The sequence below is a fragment of the Acipenser ruthenus genome, chromosome 54 (genome assembly GCF_902713425.1).
Source record: "Acipenser ruthenus chromosome 54, fAciRut3.2 maternal haplotype, whole genome shotgun sequence".
Classification (NCBI taxonomy): Eukaryota; Metazoa; Chordata; class Actinopteri; order Acipenseriformes; family Acipenseridae; genus Acipenser; species Acipenser ruthenus.
In genome coordinates, this window is record NC_081242.1 from 5,859,599 (window position 1) to 5,879,963 (window position 20,365).

Here is a 20,365-nt window from a genome sequence, read left to right on the forward strand (position 1 = left end):
CAAGTAAGCCGTAGGCCAAGCAAGACCCTATTTCAAGATGTATAACAAAGTAATGGCTGTTTTTTTTTTATTTGGCAGAAAGTCATTGATTCACAATAAGAAGTTTAATAATTTGAGTGCAGAAAACAGGACCTGAGGACACAGCTGGAAATTAAAGCGACATAGACTTAGGACAGAGGGTAGGAGACATTTGTTACACAGTGAGTGGTGATGAGGTTATGGAATGGGTTGCCCAGCTGAAACATTGTCACTATTTCAGATCAGATGTGAGAGAAATTTAGAGATCAATCACCAACTGGGAATCAGGCAAGCAATAACGGTCCGAATGTCAGTTTGATATTTTTTGATGTTTCTAACATTATTCCAAACTTTAGCCTTCAGTGTCCTCACTTTATGTGGGGTTGTTGAGGCAAAAAAATAGATTTGGGTCAGTCTGAGACATCAGAAGATCATTAGTCCACCCAGGAACTTGCGTCACTAACACTCTCCAGGGCACATTCATCTATCTTTCTACTGGCTGTTCATGAAAGTGGCTGGTGAGCTGAGGGAGGAGGGGAGGAGGAGAGAGGGCTTTGAAACGGGATGCCCCGTCCACTGGTAGATGGTTCGCAGTTGCCTTCCTGTCCTGTGGCTACAGGATCAAAGTGCTTGTCATTCTCAGACCCAAGTTTCTGCTCATCGTTCGCTGGAACAGAAAGGCTGAGTTCACTGACTTTGAGTTTGCTGTCATGATGTGAGATGCTGTAAGGATGACAGCCATGGAAATGTGGATTAGCATATCCTCGATCTTGGGATTGTTTGCAATAGGAGATGAATTGTGCCGGACACTACAGTAGTATTGCAGATATGAAAAGATTTCCTGGACACTAATGCCACTAATTTAGATAAAATCCCCAATTTAAACCGTGTTGATCTAGGTCTATTTGCTGCAGATGACTGGTTTCAAATCCATTTTCACGTGGTCTATGCAGTGGATAGAAATGTGGAATAAGAAATCCTACACCTTGAGATCTTGACCATGGAGGGATTCACAATATGAAGTTTATAACTTAGGTGAAATGCCAGATCATTTTGTTTCATTCCTCTCATACTGCATCAATAAAATACTTTGTTTTTACCTAATCAACAGTGTCCGTGGGGTTTGTACTGAATTACTTAAGTAGGGTTATTGTAATAGGAATAAATTGCCCATGGGCACTATTTTCAGTATCTGGACAGTAAAATATCTCTGATTAAGTGCAATTGCAGATCCATATATATATATATATATATATATATATATATATATATATATATATATATATATATATTAAAGGGTGTTTTGGAACACATCATGATTTGCAGAAGGTTGTATAGTTATTACTGTAAGTGTTACTGAAGGAAATGGATAAATTGAAAAGAATTGCTCAGTCATTGCTTCTCCACATTATTACTATTTCTTAGCAGACACCCTTATCTAAGGCAACTTACAATTGTTACACAATATCACATTATTTTTACATACAATTACATTATTATTTATTTTACACACAATTACCCATTTATACAGTTGGGTTTTTACGGGAGCAATCTAGGTAAAGTACCTTGCTCAAGGGTACAACAGCAATGTCCCCCACCAGGGATTGAACCCATGACCCTCTGGTCAAGAGTCTAAAGCCCTAACCACTACTCCACCCATTAAGCAATTGACTTGTCCACTCTCTTATTAAGCTATTTTGTCTCCATTGAAATTTCCAGAACCTCCTTGGTTATATATATATATATATATATATATATATATATATATATATATATATATATATATATATATATATATATATATATACACACAGTGAGAGAGAGAGTTATTATCTGATTATGATGAATTCACAACACACAGAACTCCTGCCAAACTGGTTATGCAAAGCAGAGGTTTTCAAACACATACGCACACGTTAATAGAAAATTATGCTTATTGCAACACATCTAGCACTGAAATCCATTTTTGTGATTTGTAACAGGCGTCAGCCGTGGGATTCAGTGCAATTGATCCAGTATGCTGTGTCTGAGCCAAATAAAACTACACGCAAAAAAATCTTTTGCACCTTTTACAATGAAGGATTATTACAGGGGGTTCGGTTAAAGTCTTTACAATCTTAAAAGGGGTTTGTACAACTTATGACCCGGTCGTTTTATTAAACTGCTTTTTGGACGTCGCTCATTTCAGTTTGCAGCAGCCAATGACTGGAATGAGTTTTAACAAAAGTTCAAATGAGAACGGTTCATATCTGAGGTTGCTTTTAGCTGTAGCGTTGACTCATTGCTGACTGGCATCTGTGCCTGCTGAGTTTTATGATTGTGTTTTTCACTTCTTATTTCTTGTGTTTGATGTTGTTTGCTGTGGTGGTGGTGGCAGCCTCTTGCTACGTCAGCATTGTAAATGAGATGTTGTTCTCAATGGACTTATCTGGGTAAGCAGAGGTTTAGATTGAATGGTTGAATGATGAGTTCACCAAGTTAAGCCTCAGCAATACTTGAAGCACAGAAACCAGGATACAGCTGGATGCTGAGACTAGTCAGAAGCTGATCTTCAGTTCAGGAAATGTACCAGAGTTTCTTTATAGAAGCAGGCGCCATCCATAGATCTGCCTCTCTGGGTCACGTTTTCTTTTGTTTTTCTGCTAATACACAATCAATGGTGCTTGAATTTACTAATATGGGCTCGTATATCTTATAATTTGCATTACATGGGAGTAGCTGTTATTTATTTAATGCTAATATTGGTCTTGACTTAACGGCAATGCTAATATTGGACTTGCCGTAACGCTGGCTCCAAGGATCAGCCTATTTGCAGCCTCCCCTGCCGCATCAGCACACACAAAGGCTCCAAGGATGCTGGCATGAAACTAGAACTGAAGACATGGGATTAGAATTCAGCACATCAACAACGTTTTTTTTTTTTAAAAATAATTTCAATCAGAACCACTAAGAAAGAATGAACATTGTAAAAAGATAAAAGCACACAAAAAGACGAAGCTGTTTATTGTGTAATAACATTTGGAACTGGTGTTTGAGGCGCGCTCCTGCATTGTCTCTTATTTCTCGTGCCGTCGCATATTTTAAATTGATATTCTCTACAATGTCTTTGTCCGGTATTAAAAGCGAGGGTTGTCTGTGGGTTGCTAAGGGCTTTAAGTTTGTTTATCCCAGGGTAGAGAGAGACAGCGAGAGCCATTGTTCACACCCTCACTTCTTGCCAAAAAAATGAAAAAGATTTCCCTTTTCATTTCCTCAGAAAGAGTCTTACAGAACGCCTTGACATTTCTAAAAGTTAACAGAGCTGGATATATATATATATTTTTTCAACTGCTTTCCAAAATGAAATAATAATTTAAAAATATGCAGTTGTTTATGTGTGAGAATGGGCCGCCATGTGAGGGTATAAGGTTCAGTTTTTCTAAAATATAATTTATTACAAGTGTAATGCTGTTCAGGCCAGTTTGGGTACAGTTGAATCGAATTTTTTTTCGGAACTTTCTCTAGCCCGCGTAGGATACATTCTGCGCCCCCTCGGTGAGGGGCACGCCCCCCCCAGTTTGTGGACCACTGGACCACACAACTGCAGCCCATAGAAAATAGGACCTGAACAATATTCTAACGCATTGGGCTGCAGAATTGGATAGGGTAATGATGACTAGAGGTTTAAACAGAAATCTACACTGAGATAAAGGCGTCTGCCAAATAAACAGATAACAATAATAACGAGAGCCGTGGAACCAAATGCAGAAAAACGGTTCTTTCATTTAAAATAAATAAATACATAAATAAATAAATAATGAAAAAGGAAGAGATGAAAAAAAATATGAAGCTACGAATGGTTTGCCAGCATAATCCATATTTATGCAACACACAGCACCAACACTCTGCGGTTGCATCACGCAATACACTATATATATATGGAAATGGATAAATAGACTCAATACCGTGATGCCTGAAGGTTTAAATGGAAAGGGAACAGCAGATCGTTACATCATTACCGATGTACATATACGTGAGTGTTGTTACCATGGCATCAAGAGCCTATAAGTACCGCCACTGTTTGTTTTCAAAAACACTTTCCCTTGACAAAGGTATGTTAACCATACCGGAACATTATGAAGCTGGCTCAAATTTGTATGTATATATGTCATTTTAATACTTTTCTTTCTACACAATTGAAGAAGGGCTTTTGTTCTGAAACGTCCTGAAATAATAATAATAATAATAATAATAATAATAATAATAATAATAATAATAATAATAATAATAATAATAATATTTTGTGCATTACATTTAAAAAAAAACAACAACAAAAAAACAACTGTGGTTGTATAATTTATATGTATAAACAAAGAATGCTACATGCTTAATGGGTCTCTTAAAGCTGTCTTTGTCCGTTAATATTTAGTGTTTATTTTTATCAAGACGTGCCTCTGCAGTCTGCAGTCTAGCCAAGTCTCACGAGAAAAAAAGCGGCACTGCCTTTCAAAACAAGCGCAACGCATGTTATAGTATTGGTATTTATACAAATTCCAACCCGCGACTCTCAAAAAAACAGACCCCCTCCCGCTTATTATAAGCGGACTTGGCAGCTGTGAATAGGAGAGGCATTCTAGGCGTTGATATAGCAGCTATCTCAACTGAGAAACACAACCAAACCTCAAAACGGGGGAACCAGGAGAGAGAAAGACCCTAAAACGAGAACAAAGGCACCCCATAGATCTACAAAACCTAACAGACCGTATTAGAAACTGACTTTAGCCAAAGACTTTATTTGTAGGGTCAGCTTTTTGAGCGACGGAGCAGAAAAAACAGATATGGACGACTGCAAAACACCCCTCCTCCTCCCAGAATGGTTGCTCCCTGTTGTTTGATTGACGGCTCCAGTTTTGACGCGGGTTATTATTTGTGTAAAGAAGAAAAACACAGGAGAATTTTAAGGAGACTGAAGGAAGAGGTGGGAGAAAGAAAAAAGCCTTGGAGAAAAGCAGACGGAAGATATTGCATTTGCAGTTTGAGGTAGGTGGTTACGTGTCGAAAGTTGTTTTGTATTTTCTGGCACACTTGCACGATGACAGCAGAAGTTTTTGGTCCGATTTCGATCCTCGCGCATGTGTCTTATTTTTCTTTTGTCGTGACATTACATCAGCGGGATTTTGTTTACGTTTTTCTCGACCACGCAAACTTTAAAAAAAAAAAAGCCCCCAAAAGTGTATTTTTAGTTTATCGGCGCGCATATTGTTCCCTAACAAAACAAATCTAAATAAATAAATAAAAGTTGTTCTACACGTTGTGTCACATTTTTTTTTTTCTTAAATGTATTGTGCATTGGCTTATTGGACTGAAGTTGTTGTAAACGACATGTCACAGATGTGGTGACACACAGGTAACTGGTTTTCTGCACGTACACAATGGCTTTGCAATTATTATTATAGCTACATATCAAGAGTTTCTATACAGAATCTCATTTGTCAGTGTTCGTATTTCTTCAAAATATGTGCATGTGTAACTATTTGTATTCTGTAGCATAACAGTGTATCTGTCATTTTTCCTCTATATACAAATGTAACTGAATAATGCATTGATGCATTTTTTTAAAATCTGTTTAAATCGATTTGTTTTTTTCAAGTTCAGCTGGTGTTTTTTTTTTTAAATCCTGAGAGCGTACATTGAGATCGACCCTTCGCCCCCATATAACCGAGAGGGGCGGGGTGGTGGAGCTGGGAGAGAATATTAATATAGCTTGTGTGTGTAAGCTTCGGAGTTTGACAAAGAAAAAAAAATCCTATCGCGTTATTTAAACCGTGGAGAGTTATTTTCAATGCAAAAGTGGGCGAGTGAAAGTACGTGATTTGAAAGTAAAAACACATCTCAGACACGTACGTTCAATACGGAGGTTTTAAGAGTAATGCTTCTTTTAAAACGATTGTTTGACAGATACAAGGCTTTTACCATTTTTCCAATCGAATCTCGTAATGCAACCATATGCTGTGTTGTCGGTAATGTTTGTGCTCCTCTGTCATGACTGGTTAATTCAGATATATAACAACATTATTTAAATGGATTTCATAAAAGCCGTTGGGCTTTTTTTTAAATTTGTTCAAAAATAATTGTACGGATGTATTTCTAGTACAGTGTGTGCTGAGAGATTGCAAGGGAGACGGCGTGGTCTAGTCAGAATAATAAGAGGACAAAGTCTATTCGTTCTAGCTGGGGGTAGGCTGCCTTGTGGTTTAGTGGTTAGAGCTGAGGGACAAGGAGCGCGCTGCGTGGTCTCATGGGTAGGGCTACAGTACGGAGCAGTGGTGTGGCGTAGTGGTTAGACTTAACCAACTGGGTGTTTGCAATGAAATGAGAAAAACAACACACGTTGTTTAATGTTTTAATTAAGCTACATGGTATTGCTTCTTGATTCAAGCATACTGAATATTGATGTAAAACCGTGCTTATGTATCGGAGCGTTTTCACAGTACTAGATGATGGAGGTTAGACTCTAGAGCAGGCGTCATTTTAAAAAAAAAGTCTGATTGCTTTTTTTTAAATTAAGAAATAAAAGTAAGGGGAACTGGCAGTAAAATAACAGAAGTACAACTGACCTAAAGCCCACAACACAACCCCCCTCCCTTATTATTATTATTATTATTATTATTATTATTATTTATTTATTTATTTATTTATTTATTTATTTATTAGCAGAAACCCTTATCCAGGGCGACTTACAGTCGTAAACAAAAAATACATTTCAAGAATCACAGTACAATCATTAATACAATTAAGAGCAAGATAAAATACAATTTCTAGTGAGTACAAGTATATTACAAAATACGATTCAATATCGGAGCAGATAACAGTGTCAGTGATAGTTACATCAGGTTACGATTTAATGCAAAATACTACAGATTGAATAACACTTGGATAACACAACACCCTCCACCCCCCCCTATATCCTCTTCGGTGAATGACATTTGTAGTAATTTCAAAACAGTTTGTGTGAACTCTGTGGTGTGCCAGAAGTTGCCCTGCCATAAATTAATATACAATCCCCCCCCCCAAACTACCCTGACCACCCCCCTCCCCTACAGTATGCAACCAAAATATTTTAGAGTGTTTCTGGGCTGTGTTCTGCAAGCTGCAAGCGTACCTTTTGTGTGGTTCTGTGCAAACAAGACCGTGCTGTTCATGTGACATGCTTTAATATACCTCTGACATGTGCTTGCAATGATTCTATAGGGTGCGGCCCCTATAAGAGTCGTAATGACTGGCCTGCAGTCAGGCAGTGAGCATGTGCAGAGGGAGACGGCACTTCAACCCTTAGGGATGCAACATAAGAGATGAGCTCAGCAATTCGGAATTCTGTCCGATGTGTGAAGGAATTTAGCACCAATCTAATGTATTATTAACTAGCTGCTCCTGCTTTACCCTGGGCACTGAAATACAAGTAAAAAAACTGCCTGCAGTTGATGTTTGTGTTTTTGTTTATGACGGCAAGTCGCCCTGGATAAGGGCGTCTGCTAAGAAGTAAATCATAATAATAATAATAATGTTAGTCACCCCCTAACCCTCCTATCTAGCTCCGTAGCCGTCCTGCTGTCTTCAAGGGAGATTGCATTACATTTTATTTGTCGTGATGCAACAATGTTGTGACACTGACTATTTAAGCAACTGGACTAACCAGAATTGTATGTGCACTTAGAGTACTGTATCTAATCCTGAGCACATGGCACTGAAGGGACGTTGACATCCCGCAGAAACGCAACCAGACTAATCCCAGCAGGGCTTAAAGCACCGAGCTACGAAGACAGGCTGAAAGAACTGAACCTAGCCTGAAACAAACAAGAATCAGGAGCGACGTGATTGAAGTCTTTAAAATCTTATTGACGTAGTTAACCCGAACCAATACTTTAAGCGCAGCACAGAAACCACGACCGGGGGACACACAGTTGGAAATGAAGTGGAGATAGACTTAGGACAGAAGGAAGGAGATACTTCTTCAGATAGAGAGGGGTGAGGGGGTGGTGGAATGGGGCTACCCAGTCATGTTGTTGATGCAGAATCACTGGGATCCTTTTAAGACCTGACTTGACAACGTCCTGAAGGAAAAGGGCCTAGTTGAAGTGTTATGAGTTTAACTGTTCTCAGCCAATGTCTTCCCAATCCCACAGGCCATACGCTCTTTACAGGAAGGACAGTTCACTTGGAACAGCCCAAACAAATGTGCATTCCCTGTAAAGAAAGCACTCTGATTTTCATTGTTCAGTACAATACCCAGCAACACGTGTTCAGTTCAAAACCAGAGTAAAACCACGATTAGGATCAGCGACTCTGCACAACCAGGATTCAATCTAACTGGCTCCAGTTTGTACGACTCATGCACTCTACACTCTGTTGTTAATTATCTCCCAAGTTGCTTTTTCCTCTTAAAGAAAAAAAAAAGATAAGAGTTCTTGAAATCGAATGCTAATGCTAGTTTTAATTTGTTTGGTTTTCGTTTACTCCTATCACTGGTAGGGGCATTGACCAGACATCTGTTAATGTGTGGCAGATATAAGAGGGGAAATAGTGGGAGTTTGTAGGGGCTGTTTTCTGACTAATAATTATACACTGATGCACAATGAGAACACAACAGTCTTAAGTTTTAAATCAGTAGCTCTTTGGGCACATACATAATGTTATTTACATTTTAAATAGTGAGCAGATAGGTTTGTTGACTGTTTGAGTAGTATTGTTCCTTGGGATAACAAAATACTGAGCTCAAGTCCTGTGACTTCATAAAAAAAAACACCAGGTGCTCAGTGTTTGGTATTTTGAGTTGAATTAAAATTGCCAAAATGAGTTGATTAAGAATCTGTATAAATTCTGATTTGAATTAGCGCAAGAACGGCGAAACAATCAAGACACATGTGGATCACTACTATTATTTATTTAATAATAATAATAATAATAATAATAATAATAATAATAATAATAGAATATCCGAAAATGTTTAGCAAGCAGGTAAACTGTCAGGCTAAGCAATGTTTATTATTGTAGCGTTACTTTTGTACAGCAATTGCAGATCAGTGATCTCTGTCAATCTATGTAAAGCAGTGACATATGTATTGATTTCATAAATGCATAGGCCCCAGCTTTCTGTTATCGGCAGATTTGGACTGGCGTTAGGCATGAGCTAATTTTTTTTTTATACTGCACAGGTAATGCAGCCTGTTTTCTTCTTCTGTGACATTCAGTTTTCATTCAGGCTTTGTAAAAAGAGTTCTTAGTAAGTCGTTCAGTACAGTCGAACTAACATCCACAGCACCGAGTAAATCAGCCCTCACTCCTGCCTGAGCTTTTAACATTCAGAAAACCTAAGAGGTCATTTCTCTCGGCGTATCGCTGCTTCCTTATCTCCTGGCTGGTGTTCACAAAGTTTCCTTTGCAGTTGAGCGTTTAAATAAGATACTTTAGGGTCCTGTTGACACAGCTTAAAAGCCTGTGTTAATACACGCCTGTTCATTAAATACAGTTAACTGTTTTAGAACGTTAAACAAACAAACAAGAGGAGATGTGTTTATTTTCATTTATCAAACCGACTTAACAGCTTTTAAATAACTAAAGCTCTATGGGTAGGACCCTTCGTGGTGTTTAAACATTCAGTTTAAACCATGGGAATCAGATTTCCTGTTAATTTGAGAGGTTTAGGCTTGTCTAGTTAGTTATCTAGGCTGGTAGGCAGAGAACAAATGTCAGTGTGGTCTACTGGTTAGTGCTGAGGGAGTGGGAGGCAGGCAGTGTGGTCTACTGGTTAGTGCTGAGGGAGTGGGAGGCAGGCAGGCAGTGTGGTCTACTGGTTAGTGCTGAGGGAGTGGGAGGCAGGCAGGCAGTGTGGTCTACTGGTTAGTGCTGAGGGAGTGGGAGGCAGGCAGGCAGTGTGGTCTACAGATTAGAGTTGAGGGACAGCTGTGTGTCCTAGCTGTTACCGCTGAAAGGGTTGGTAAATTGATTTTAAAACCCGCTATCTATTTGTTAGTACGTGAGTGTTTATCCTCAGTAAGCGCTCACATTATTCTGTAACGGAAAGAATGAATCGATTGTTGAGGAATAGACCTGAAGTAAAACACGGCACATTTAACTAGATCTAATCAATTCTGATGGCTTGATAAATGCGGCTGCTGCACATTTGACAGGGTCAGAACTGAGTGCCGTGTTGTTGTCTGATCTCGAAAGGACAAGTCAAGGTTGCATTGATTTAGTAGACTCCCCTTCGTTTCTTAGATGAAATCACAGTGACAGATCGTTCGGATGTGGAAGGTACCCTCCTAATAGAGTATTACGAAGCTGTAACGAAAGTTGATTAGAAAAGCAGACTCGGTCTGCCATGATATTGATCATACTGCATTAAATTTGCATTTGATGAATAAAAGATCTTCCCCCAGTTTCATACATACACCTTAGAGAATCGCTTTTCCAATTGCAAATGTGCTTGTAGCATTCTTTAGCGCAAGTTCTGTATTATATCAGAATGGGAACAGTCTGTGGGTCTGTACGGTACAGTGCAAATATATTAGAACCTCTGTAGTTTTGAATTTCTTGAGCATGAGAAAACAAACCACTGGAACTGAAAAGCACGAAAAATTGTAAAAATAGGCAAGATTGTCTAATTTAATTGATGACTTAAATAGGCCGCATGTGCTATTCATTTAAAATAGTCAGAGAAAAGGAACATAGAGCCACACAGGGCAGCAGTGTGGAGTAGTGGTTAGGGCTCTGGACTCTTGACCGGAGGGCCGTGGGTTCAATCCCAGGTGGGGGACACTGCTGCTGTACCCCTGAGCAAGGTACTTTGCCTGGATTGCTCCAGTAAAAACCCATCTGTATAAATGTGGAATTGTATGTAAAAATAATGTGTAAAAAAAAGGATATCAATTTCAGGTCTTGAAGTGTTGTAATAAATGTGCACACTGCTGTGTATCAATCACACTGACGTACAGTCGTCCGGCTGGCCACGCCTACATTTTAACACACTTTGTATTAGTGCTGGAACAAATATTTGAATTTTCAAACAAACACTGCCTGAAATGCATTCGGTGGCAGAAAGAGATGTTTTGGTGTTTGTTCATGTGACACAAACGGCTGATCAGAAAGGTATCGGGCACAGGAAACCGATGCATAAATAAATAAACCCCATTCTGCTGCAGACAAGAGAGTTTCTCTCTTTTATAACTAGGGTCATTTGACGTGGAGCCGGGTTTAGTTAACTCAAGTTTTGTTTACTGTAATATATAGGGTAAAAAATGCACCTTTTGTGTTTCAGCCAATTCAAAAATTCTTTACAAGACATCTCTTATGTACCGGTTATGAATTAATGACAAACATAGAATGAACTACTTTGTCACGCTGTAAGTTTGAGACCAGACCATGTTTCAAATCTTAACAACCATTTCATTAGTTCCAAATACCCACGTTATATTCTGCAGTGAACGTTAGTGTTGCAGTACCTGCCACCAGTATTCACGGAGATAGGCAATTGATTGTTTTTCCAAAACATTTTCTGGATAACAGTGATCCGGATTTTGCAATCCTATATTCTGTAATCGTAATTATTTGTAATCTGAATAAAAGTAATGCAGCAGTGACATTTTCTGATGTGCCTCGATCACAAAATCCCGGATTACAAAATCCAGATCACTTTGATCCAGATTACAGGTTTTGAAAAGGTAATCCAGGTAATCTGATCAGTTGCCAATGTCTGTTAATACCAGTGGCATGCATTATATTAAGATGGTGTTAATGTGATTCATTGCAATGCAGTTTGCAATGTGTTTGTGGGGGTGTGCTTCTTTCTGCCAGTATTGAGTCACAGCTTCACCAGTGGTACCACATTGAAATGCTCTGATACGCAGACGTGAGTCCGTGTGCTAGTGGCATTGCCAGTACTGCAGCATAGCACAGGGTTCATCGCGCACAGGACATGCACAGCTGCCATGAAACCAGACTCTCTGCGCCAGCTGCTTTGAAATATTTTTAAATACGTCCTGTTCTTTCCGTGGCAGGCCGCAGCTGCACTGTGGTCACGTTAAAGTTCGTTCTGCCCAAAAAAAAAAAAAAATTACCAATGACACAAGTCATGTGCAAGGGGTTCCGCAACGCCATTGGTCCATTTGAGACCACTTGGGCTGGAGAGACATGTGGACACTGCTTCCCATTCTTTCTGAGAAGTGTATTGAGGAACTGGAAATGTGAACATTAGTCTGAATGGCCATCTCAGCACGTATACAGAAGCAGCCGCCAACCAGGTGCCTTTTAATCAAAGTCTGTCAGACCTCCTCTCTAACCCCTAAGGATCTGACACAATAAGGTGTGGTGACTTTCACGTAATACAGATTGCACATTTACATAACAGTATAGTCATTCACACAAAGGGTATCCCAAGTATCCTTGTATTGGTTACCAGTGAGTTGCCGACTTGATTTTGAAAGTTGCTGTAATAACTTATAAGGTCCTTCATGGATTAGGGCCATCTTATCTCCAAGAACTACTAGCTCTGTATATTCCTGTTCGATGCCGAACTTGCGTGTGACTTAAATTGGAATTGAAAGAGGGAACCACTGTATAGTATCAAAGAGGACAGCTGCCCAGTGGTTAACCCCAGACTTTATGACTGCCAGTTTTTTTCCCGTGTGGATCAGAATAGCAAAATGTCTTATCTGTCCTCCGCGAGCATGAAGGATTGCAGCAGGGCTGCCAGGTTTGATTGTGGAGACGGGACTCAAACAACTTGTCTGCTTGGCAGGAGAGGGACTATTGAAACTCTGAGAATGCAAATGTCAGGTTCGTGAAAAGCTGTGCGGAAAGCAGGTTCCTTTGCAATGGGGCGGAGGGAGTAGAGCTTTTTATAAACATGATGTAGGTCTCTCTGCGCCCTGGGAACAGGAATTGGGTTTTCAAGATCTGGCACCCGACTATGCCTTTCCTTGGCCATGCTTCTAGTCAGTTGTGCTGCTTTAAAATGCGTGTTGACGGGAATCGTAAGACTTATAAACAGTTTGTGACTGCTGACCCCCCTCGATTGCTTAAACTGATTTCACTGGGACCTGGTTTCCATCCAGGGGTCAAGAAAGTAAACAAAAAATGTTCCCCAATGGCCTAGTAAAGACATGGAGCACAGGGTGAATCATGCAATCAGGAGCTTGCTGTTTTTGAATTCTGGTGGCAGCAAGTTTGTCTGGAGGCCCGACACTCCCAACTCGGTCTCAGCTCAGCTTTTCAGGGAATCCAACTTAAGACTTTTATCATATCTCATGAGTTATACATAACTCTGTTCCCTTCTGCAGCAGTATCAGTCCTATACACATATGGGCGTTGGGCAGATATGCACCAGTACCATAAAGGAGGAGTGGAGCAACACAACACAGGTCCTCCATCTACAACCTTTAGACTCTTTCACGAGACACGGTCATAAAGATATAGCTCTCAAAACATAACAACAGCTGGACTGACCCACCCATAATGTTAGCCAACATGTACTATTTTTTAAAATCTTTTTCAAGAGTGGTAATGATAGCTTTAAGTTCTCTAATTTTACAGAGGGTGCAAGTCAAAACAGGTAACTTTGTGTGAACACTTAGGATCAAAATACTGTAACTTCAGATGCCTGGGGCTATGTGTTTGAACCCTCCGCCTAACAATTAGGTAATTTCATTTTCTAAACAGTAGGAACAGGACTGTCCGTATACCTTGGTTTCTCACGGTATCTAGTCGGAGCGGTAAAATTAACACACGTTTGTCTTTGGGTTAATAAAATGTCACTATAATAAGTGCATGGGCTGATGGTTTCTCTTGTAACCTCTCAAAAGAAATTTTGAAATAAAAAAACAAGCGCACTGGAAAAGTTCTGCACCACTTTGATGCGTGTTCATGAGCCTGTAGCGAGCGGGACTCTTTATCTCTCGGCCCCACCAGGGAAACCAAGAGCTTTTTCGCCAGCTGTAGCGCATTCCATATCGTTATTTGTCAGCATAGCAAAGCTTCACAGTGTTGAAATACAGCTAGCCAGATGCCCCTCAAACTGAACCAGAGCGGATTGGATTTTTAAAATAGCGATCTTCTCTTACAACTCAAGAACAGCAGCAATGTTTCTCCAGGCTCTTCTCTTACTGGCATGGTAGAATCCCACGGCAGAACTGAATCGTTTTCACAACTTCCCCTGGGAAACGAATCCAGTAACCGCTTAGGGGTAGAAACGAATAGCCAACTGCAGGACCATAGTAATGTTTTTTGTGTGTATAAAGGGTATACTAGTAGCGAACCAATAGTCTGATATGATAGATCGTGTTAAATTGCTTTCACTTATTATAACACAATAAAGTTACTAAATCTGATGTAAACAGCTACGAATTTTAATGAAGGGCTTGTAAGTTGTCTTAAGCTGTTTCTTATTTGGTCTGGAACTGGAACGGAGTAGCTTTGAGAATCAAGCCCAAAGTCAGAAGTCAGAGCTGGTGCCATCTATTAATCTGCTACTTGCTTTAGTGTTTCTCTACACTAGATGGCGCTGGTGCTCACTAGGATAAAAGCATGTTAGCTGATCTAGCCTGCATTCCATATGTGTGTGTATATGCGTAATTATGTACGCATGTATGCGTGCGTGTGTGTGTGTGTGTATTGTGACAGCCGGGAACTTTCTCCTGGTCAGCACAGATAGTTATGACACAGAACCAAGGTTATTGATTTGAAAACAGGGCGGCACCTGCACTTCTTTTGAGAGTATTCAGGTATTATCGTGATCTTCTTCACAATAAAAATAATACCACGACACCTATTTCCCTTTGGAGAGCTTACTTCAATGTAAACAGTTTCTTTATCTCACCCACTGGGTAGCTAAGCTACTTACCGGTTACTCTTTCACCAAATGTTGTTGAAGCTGACACACTGGGATCCTTCAAGAAGCTGCTTGATGAGATTCTAGGATCAATAAGCTTCTAACAACCAAACGAGCAAGATTTCTTATGTTCTTATGTTCAATACTCTGTCTATTTTAACAACTCACCTTCACCCTTCAAATCTAACCGTCAACACCATGTGCGACCCCAGATCGACCCCAGATTGACCCCGAACAAAGGAATCAGTTTCCTTTTTATTGTCAACCAGCACAGCCACTTACAAAACGAATACCTGTGAAACACCTGCAGCTGGGCTGGTTTATCTTTCAATTAAAACCCCTAGCGTTTCTGGCACTTGTAGTTTTTTTTTTTGGCGGACGCCATTTTTGTAGGCCTTATTAACTGTAACTCTGCAGTGTCTCCTGGGAGATGCATATATATATATATATATATATATATATATATGAAGCGTTTATTTACCTTTATGAAGCCTGTCTGAGATCCTATCATAAATGCAGCCCTGTCGGTTGCTATCAGAGATATAGACTGCATGGTTAACTGGCGGCCTGCATAGAATTGCTGTATAAAACTCTGGCGTCTGCACTGCCTTCAATTATAACCATCTTTAGGGCTACTGATTTTCCATTTTTGGGAAGAGCAAATTCCGTTATGTGAGAGTAATCCTGTGTACAGTACTCCACAAATGGAGTTTACCGTTTTACTGGCATTGCAGTAACCAGATTAAAATATGAAACGCTGATCAAAAATGCGCACTGTTGACTGGCTCGTTGCTCTACACAGGTTCAGTGCTGTGTGTCACCTGATTGTAATTTAAATAGAGCCCCTTTTAACAGAAACGCGTCATTAACCCTCCCAATTGCTTCTTTGCTAATTCTGCCTTGTGATTTGCAAGATTTAGCGTGTCTGCAGACAGAATGTCTTTATGAAACAACGGTGCATCCTTTACACAGTAAAACCATCAATTTCCTTTAAGGAATGTGTAGCTAGAAAAATTGCTTTGAGGTCGTTTCTTCATCGTCAGATCACATAATGTAATTAAGAAACGGCCATGGTTTAATATTGCTAATTATAGCTTTATAGCATGGAAAGAAATAAACGAAAACAATAATTAAACACGCAATTAATTTGGCTGGCTTACTTCGGGAAAGCCCCACCTGAGCGCAGTACAGTACCTTATTTTTTCAGCATAGAAGAATGCAGTGCTTTGCTGTCGTCTTATTTGCTTTCTTGTTCTCTGTGGCAATGTGATATTTTAATGGTATTGACTCCTACATGATCAATGGAATGACAGCAAAACTCGCATAGATAATCAGGTTTTAATTAGCTCTGTCTTTTACTGAAACATGGCATTTTTTTCTTTGTTGGTGCAGACGCCATGTTGTGTTTCAGCAGAGACATGTGAGTGAAGTCACATGATGAATAAACTCAACCTGCAAAAAAAAAAAAAATGCACATGGTATGTCTTCTTCAATTACTTTAATATACACTTAAATTCACATTTTGATTTCAGTTTTACCAGTTTTCAAAACGCTTGAGATGATGATAGTTCTGAAATGGTCGTTTTTTAAAGGGCAATAAAATAAAAAGTGTCAAAGTACGAGTATTATATTTATACTTCTATTTAATGCAGAGAGGTTGTGCTTCACTGATTAGGATTGAATTGTACGACGAGTTCAAAACTGCAAAGTTCATGAGCAACACCGGGCAGCCCTCTCCATAGAGTCAGAATCGCCAGATGCCCGCTTCGCCCGCCCTGTACTACTGGATTTGCTGGAGCCCGAGCAAGTTCCGCACTAATGTGACGTGCATTTTAACAGGTAAATCAGAGAATCAGCTGCAGACAGATTTGAATATGCTTATGTTTATGCTTTGCAGGAATGCTCTCAAAATGATTTACCTCTAGATGTTGGAGTCTTTATTGAAGGTTATATTCATGACAATAACATGCAAAAGTTAGTAAACCGAGTGCGAAGGCTGTTAACAGTTATTGCGAAAATGCACACATTTTAACCTTATAGGGAATGCTGGTGTGTGTGTGTGTGTGTGTGTGTGTGTGTGTGATTATATATAGATATCATAGATTTATATAGATATCAGAGATTTTAGATTAGAAGGAAGAGGCAAAGTCGTCAGCGGAGATAAAGGAGAGAGGAGGAGGGGGGAAGGGTTGAGGAAGGAGGAGAAGGTAGAGAATAGTTTCCGGGGGTTGTTAGTGTAGGATTGGATTATAGATTGGAAATAGGAGTGTTTAGCAGAGGAGAGAGTAGAGGAGAAGCAGGAGAGGAGGAGGGAGCGGTTGAGGTCTAGGGCAGCAGGGAGTTTGGTTCTCTGCCCTTTCTTTTCAGCAGATCGCAGTGTGGTTCTTGCTGAGCGGTGGAGGCAAGGACAGAGGGGGAGAGAGAGCGGAGGTTATGGTGGGAGGTGACAGTGGGGGTAGGAGGAGCAGGGAGAGATGGGAGAAAAAGAGATGAAATAGTGATCAGAGAGGTCCACGGGGGTGACAGAGAGGGTGGAGGGGCAGCAGGCCCTGGAGAAGGTGAGGTCCAGTTGACGGCCAGCTTTGTGGGTAGGAGGGGATGGAGAGAGAGAGAGTGAGAGAGAGAGAGAGAGAGAGAGAAGAGGAAGGAATCTGGCAGAGTGGGTGGGGTTGGAGAGATGGATATTGAAATCACCTAACAGGACAGTTAGGGTAGACAGAGAGGGGAGGGAGGAGAAGAGATAGTCGAGTTCATCGAGAAAGTGAGCGAGAGGTCCAGGGGGGTGTTACTGTACAATTAGCAGGAGTTGACAGGGAGAGGTTAATTGTACAGCATGAAATTCAAAGTTGTTGAGTGAGGAGAGGTCAGAGGGGACAGAAAAGTGTAAGGAGGGAGAGAGGAGAAGACCAGTCCCACCTCCCCGTTCAGTGAGATGCGGAGTATGGGACAGGACGTAGAGAGAGGACAGGGCAGCAGGAGTTACAGTGGTATCAGGAGAGAGCCAGGTTTCGAGAGAGAGGTGGGAGGCAAAAGCAGAGATTAAATCAGCTTTGTTAGCAGAGGAGTGATGTGAGGGGAGCGAGTGGGGAGGGGGGGGGGGGAAGGCAGAGTGATGAGGTTAGAGGGGTTAAGGGAGCAGCAGTGGAGAGAGGACAGAGGACAGAATAACGGGGATGTGAGAGACAGTCATAGCAGGACAGGTGAAGACAGGTAGGTACAGTAGTAGTGGGAGCAGGAGCTGTGGGGGGAGGGTACAGACCTGTCTAGTAGTTGGCGTCTTCCAGAGCGCTGCTAGGTTCGGATTTTCTTCAACAGCCTCTCGCAGGTCTCCCACAGCTAGACTACCGGCTCGTTGGTAGAGAGGCTCTTTGGCTGGCGCACAAATAGGCTAGCTGTCTAGTCTAACTAGGAGGATAAAAGCTGTGTGTAAACCAATCAAATTACAAATCAACCTCTATTCAATTTAACCACACTCACCTGGTACTAATCACAAAGAATAAATCATGTAATTAAAACAACACCACCTTTTATAATGTTACTTAAATACAGCTAATATTAATTACTTGAAGCAGGATCACTTACCTATCTGCCTGACTCTGGTTACCTGTATTACTTTATGAAAACATGTCTATGGCCACTGTTTACTGTGAAGAAACGGCAATTGCAAGGAATGAAAAACAAAGTAGAAAATAAATAAAATATGGTGTCAACTTTATGTACTATTTATTTCAGGAATAAACCAAACAACGTTTAACTTGAACTGCTATTTGGCATCCTTTGTTTTGTAGTTAATTCACTGGAGTAAAGCAAGTCTTGCACAACTTATTCTTTACTCCTGGGATATTTTTCTACTTTAATGTGTTACAAAATAAAGGCACAACATTTTAAAATCCCACCCTGATCACTTCTGATTGGCTAGCTGTGGAAGAAGCTGATCTTCTATTGGTTACAAAGAAACCCAGAAATAGCAGCCTGAGAGCCTCTGGTAAGGCAGACGTATTATTTACGTTTTTGTAAATTAGCAAATAAGCGATGCTGTTTTCTTAACACATGAACCTGACATTTAAATGCAGGAGTCTAGTAAAGTTACAACAACAAAAAAAACCACCTTGGTCGTTAAGGTATTAGCGGATCAGAGAAAACCGTGTTGTGTAATTTATAACACTTCCTGGTCAAGCGCGTACTTGATGGAATGTTTAATAAAAAAAAAAAAAAATTTTGGTAGAAAAACAGTACAAAATGCAGAGAAACTTGACAGGTTATACAGAAGTCCTTTTAAAAATCTGGGGTTCAGCAGTTACAAAACTGAAAGAACGTCAAGAAAAATCAGAATGCCACAAAGCAGCAGTAATAGTTGGCAATGATTTTGTATCTGTGATGCAACAAACTAAAACACCTGTACATCAAGAGTTGGATTCCACTTGGAGAAAGAGTGGAAAAAAAGCAGGCAGAAGCTAGTTTTATATTTGAATAACTTCCAAGTATTGCTTACTATAGTTGTACTCTTACTATGTTATTCAAATTTATTGTTCCCAGAATCTCATCAAGCAGCTTCTTGAAGGATCCCAGGGTGTCAGTTTCAACAACATTACTGGGGAGTTGGTTCCAGACCCTCACAATTCTCTGTGTAAAAAAGTGCCTCCTATTTTCTGTTTTGAATGCCCCTTTATCTAATCTCCATTTGTGACCCCTGGTCCTTGTTTCTTTTTTCTAGGTCAAAAAAGCCCCCTGGGTCGACTCTGTCTATACCTTTTAGGATTTTGAATGCTTGAATCAGATCACCGCGTAGTCTTCTTTGTTCAAGACTGAATAGATTAAATTCTTTTAGCCTGTCTGCATACGACATGCCTTTTAAACCCAGGATAATTCTGGTTGCTCTTCTTTGCACTCTTTCTAGAGCAGCAATATCCTTTTTGTAACGAGGTGACCAGAACTGAACACAGTATTCTAGGTGAGGTCTTACTAATGCATTGTAAAGTTTTAACATTACTTCCCTTGATTTAAATTCAACACTTTTCACAATATATCCGAGCATCTTAAAATGCCTTAAAATGCATGGCTAATGAGCGGCGGAGCGCATTGCATGACGGAGCGCATTTTGGCGGTGCTGACACGGCCTCAACTAGTCAAAAGTGTCACGATACATACGGTACAATTTTAAGGCCAGCGTAAACTCTGCACGATGGCCTTAACGCCATCGCAAACGCTTGATACATGACCTTCATACAGCCGTGTGCAAATTCATAAGAACACCTCAAGATCTGGTTTGATTTCATTTGCATGGCAAATTTCACTAACTGAAGCAATGGGGTGTTGTAATACATTTGCACACAGCTGGAGGTGTGTTGAGAGTGTTTATTCCTTCATTGAGGGGAGGTCTTGAGGCTATGCTGAATTTGGACGAGATTCAACAAATTTCTTTCCTGTACAGTCTGTTCAAAAGAGCCCTTTTATCAGACAGGAAATTATGTTATTTGGGCGTAGGGT

General features: G+C 40.2%; 1 protein-coding gene across 2 annotated transcripts in view; it reads left to right on the forward strand.

The window, feature by feature from the left end:
* Positions 1-4,892: 4,892 nt before the first annotated feature.
* LOC117398137 (protein NDRG2-like) overlaps positions 4,893-20,365 on the forward strand; it is a 38,905-nt gene continuing 23,432 nt past the window's right edge. For both annotated transcript variants that reach the window (XM_034912982.2, XM_059017058.1), the window contains exon 1: positions 4,893-5,037. The gene's annotated coding sequence lies outside the window, so the exon portion shown is untranslated. The remainder of the gene's footprint in view (positions 5,038-20,365) is intronic.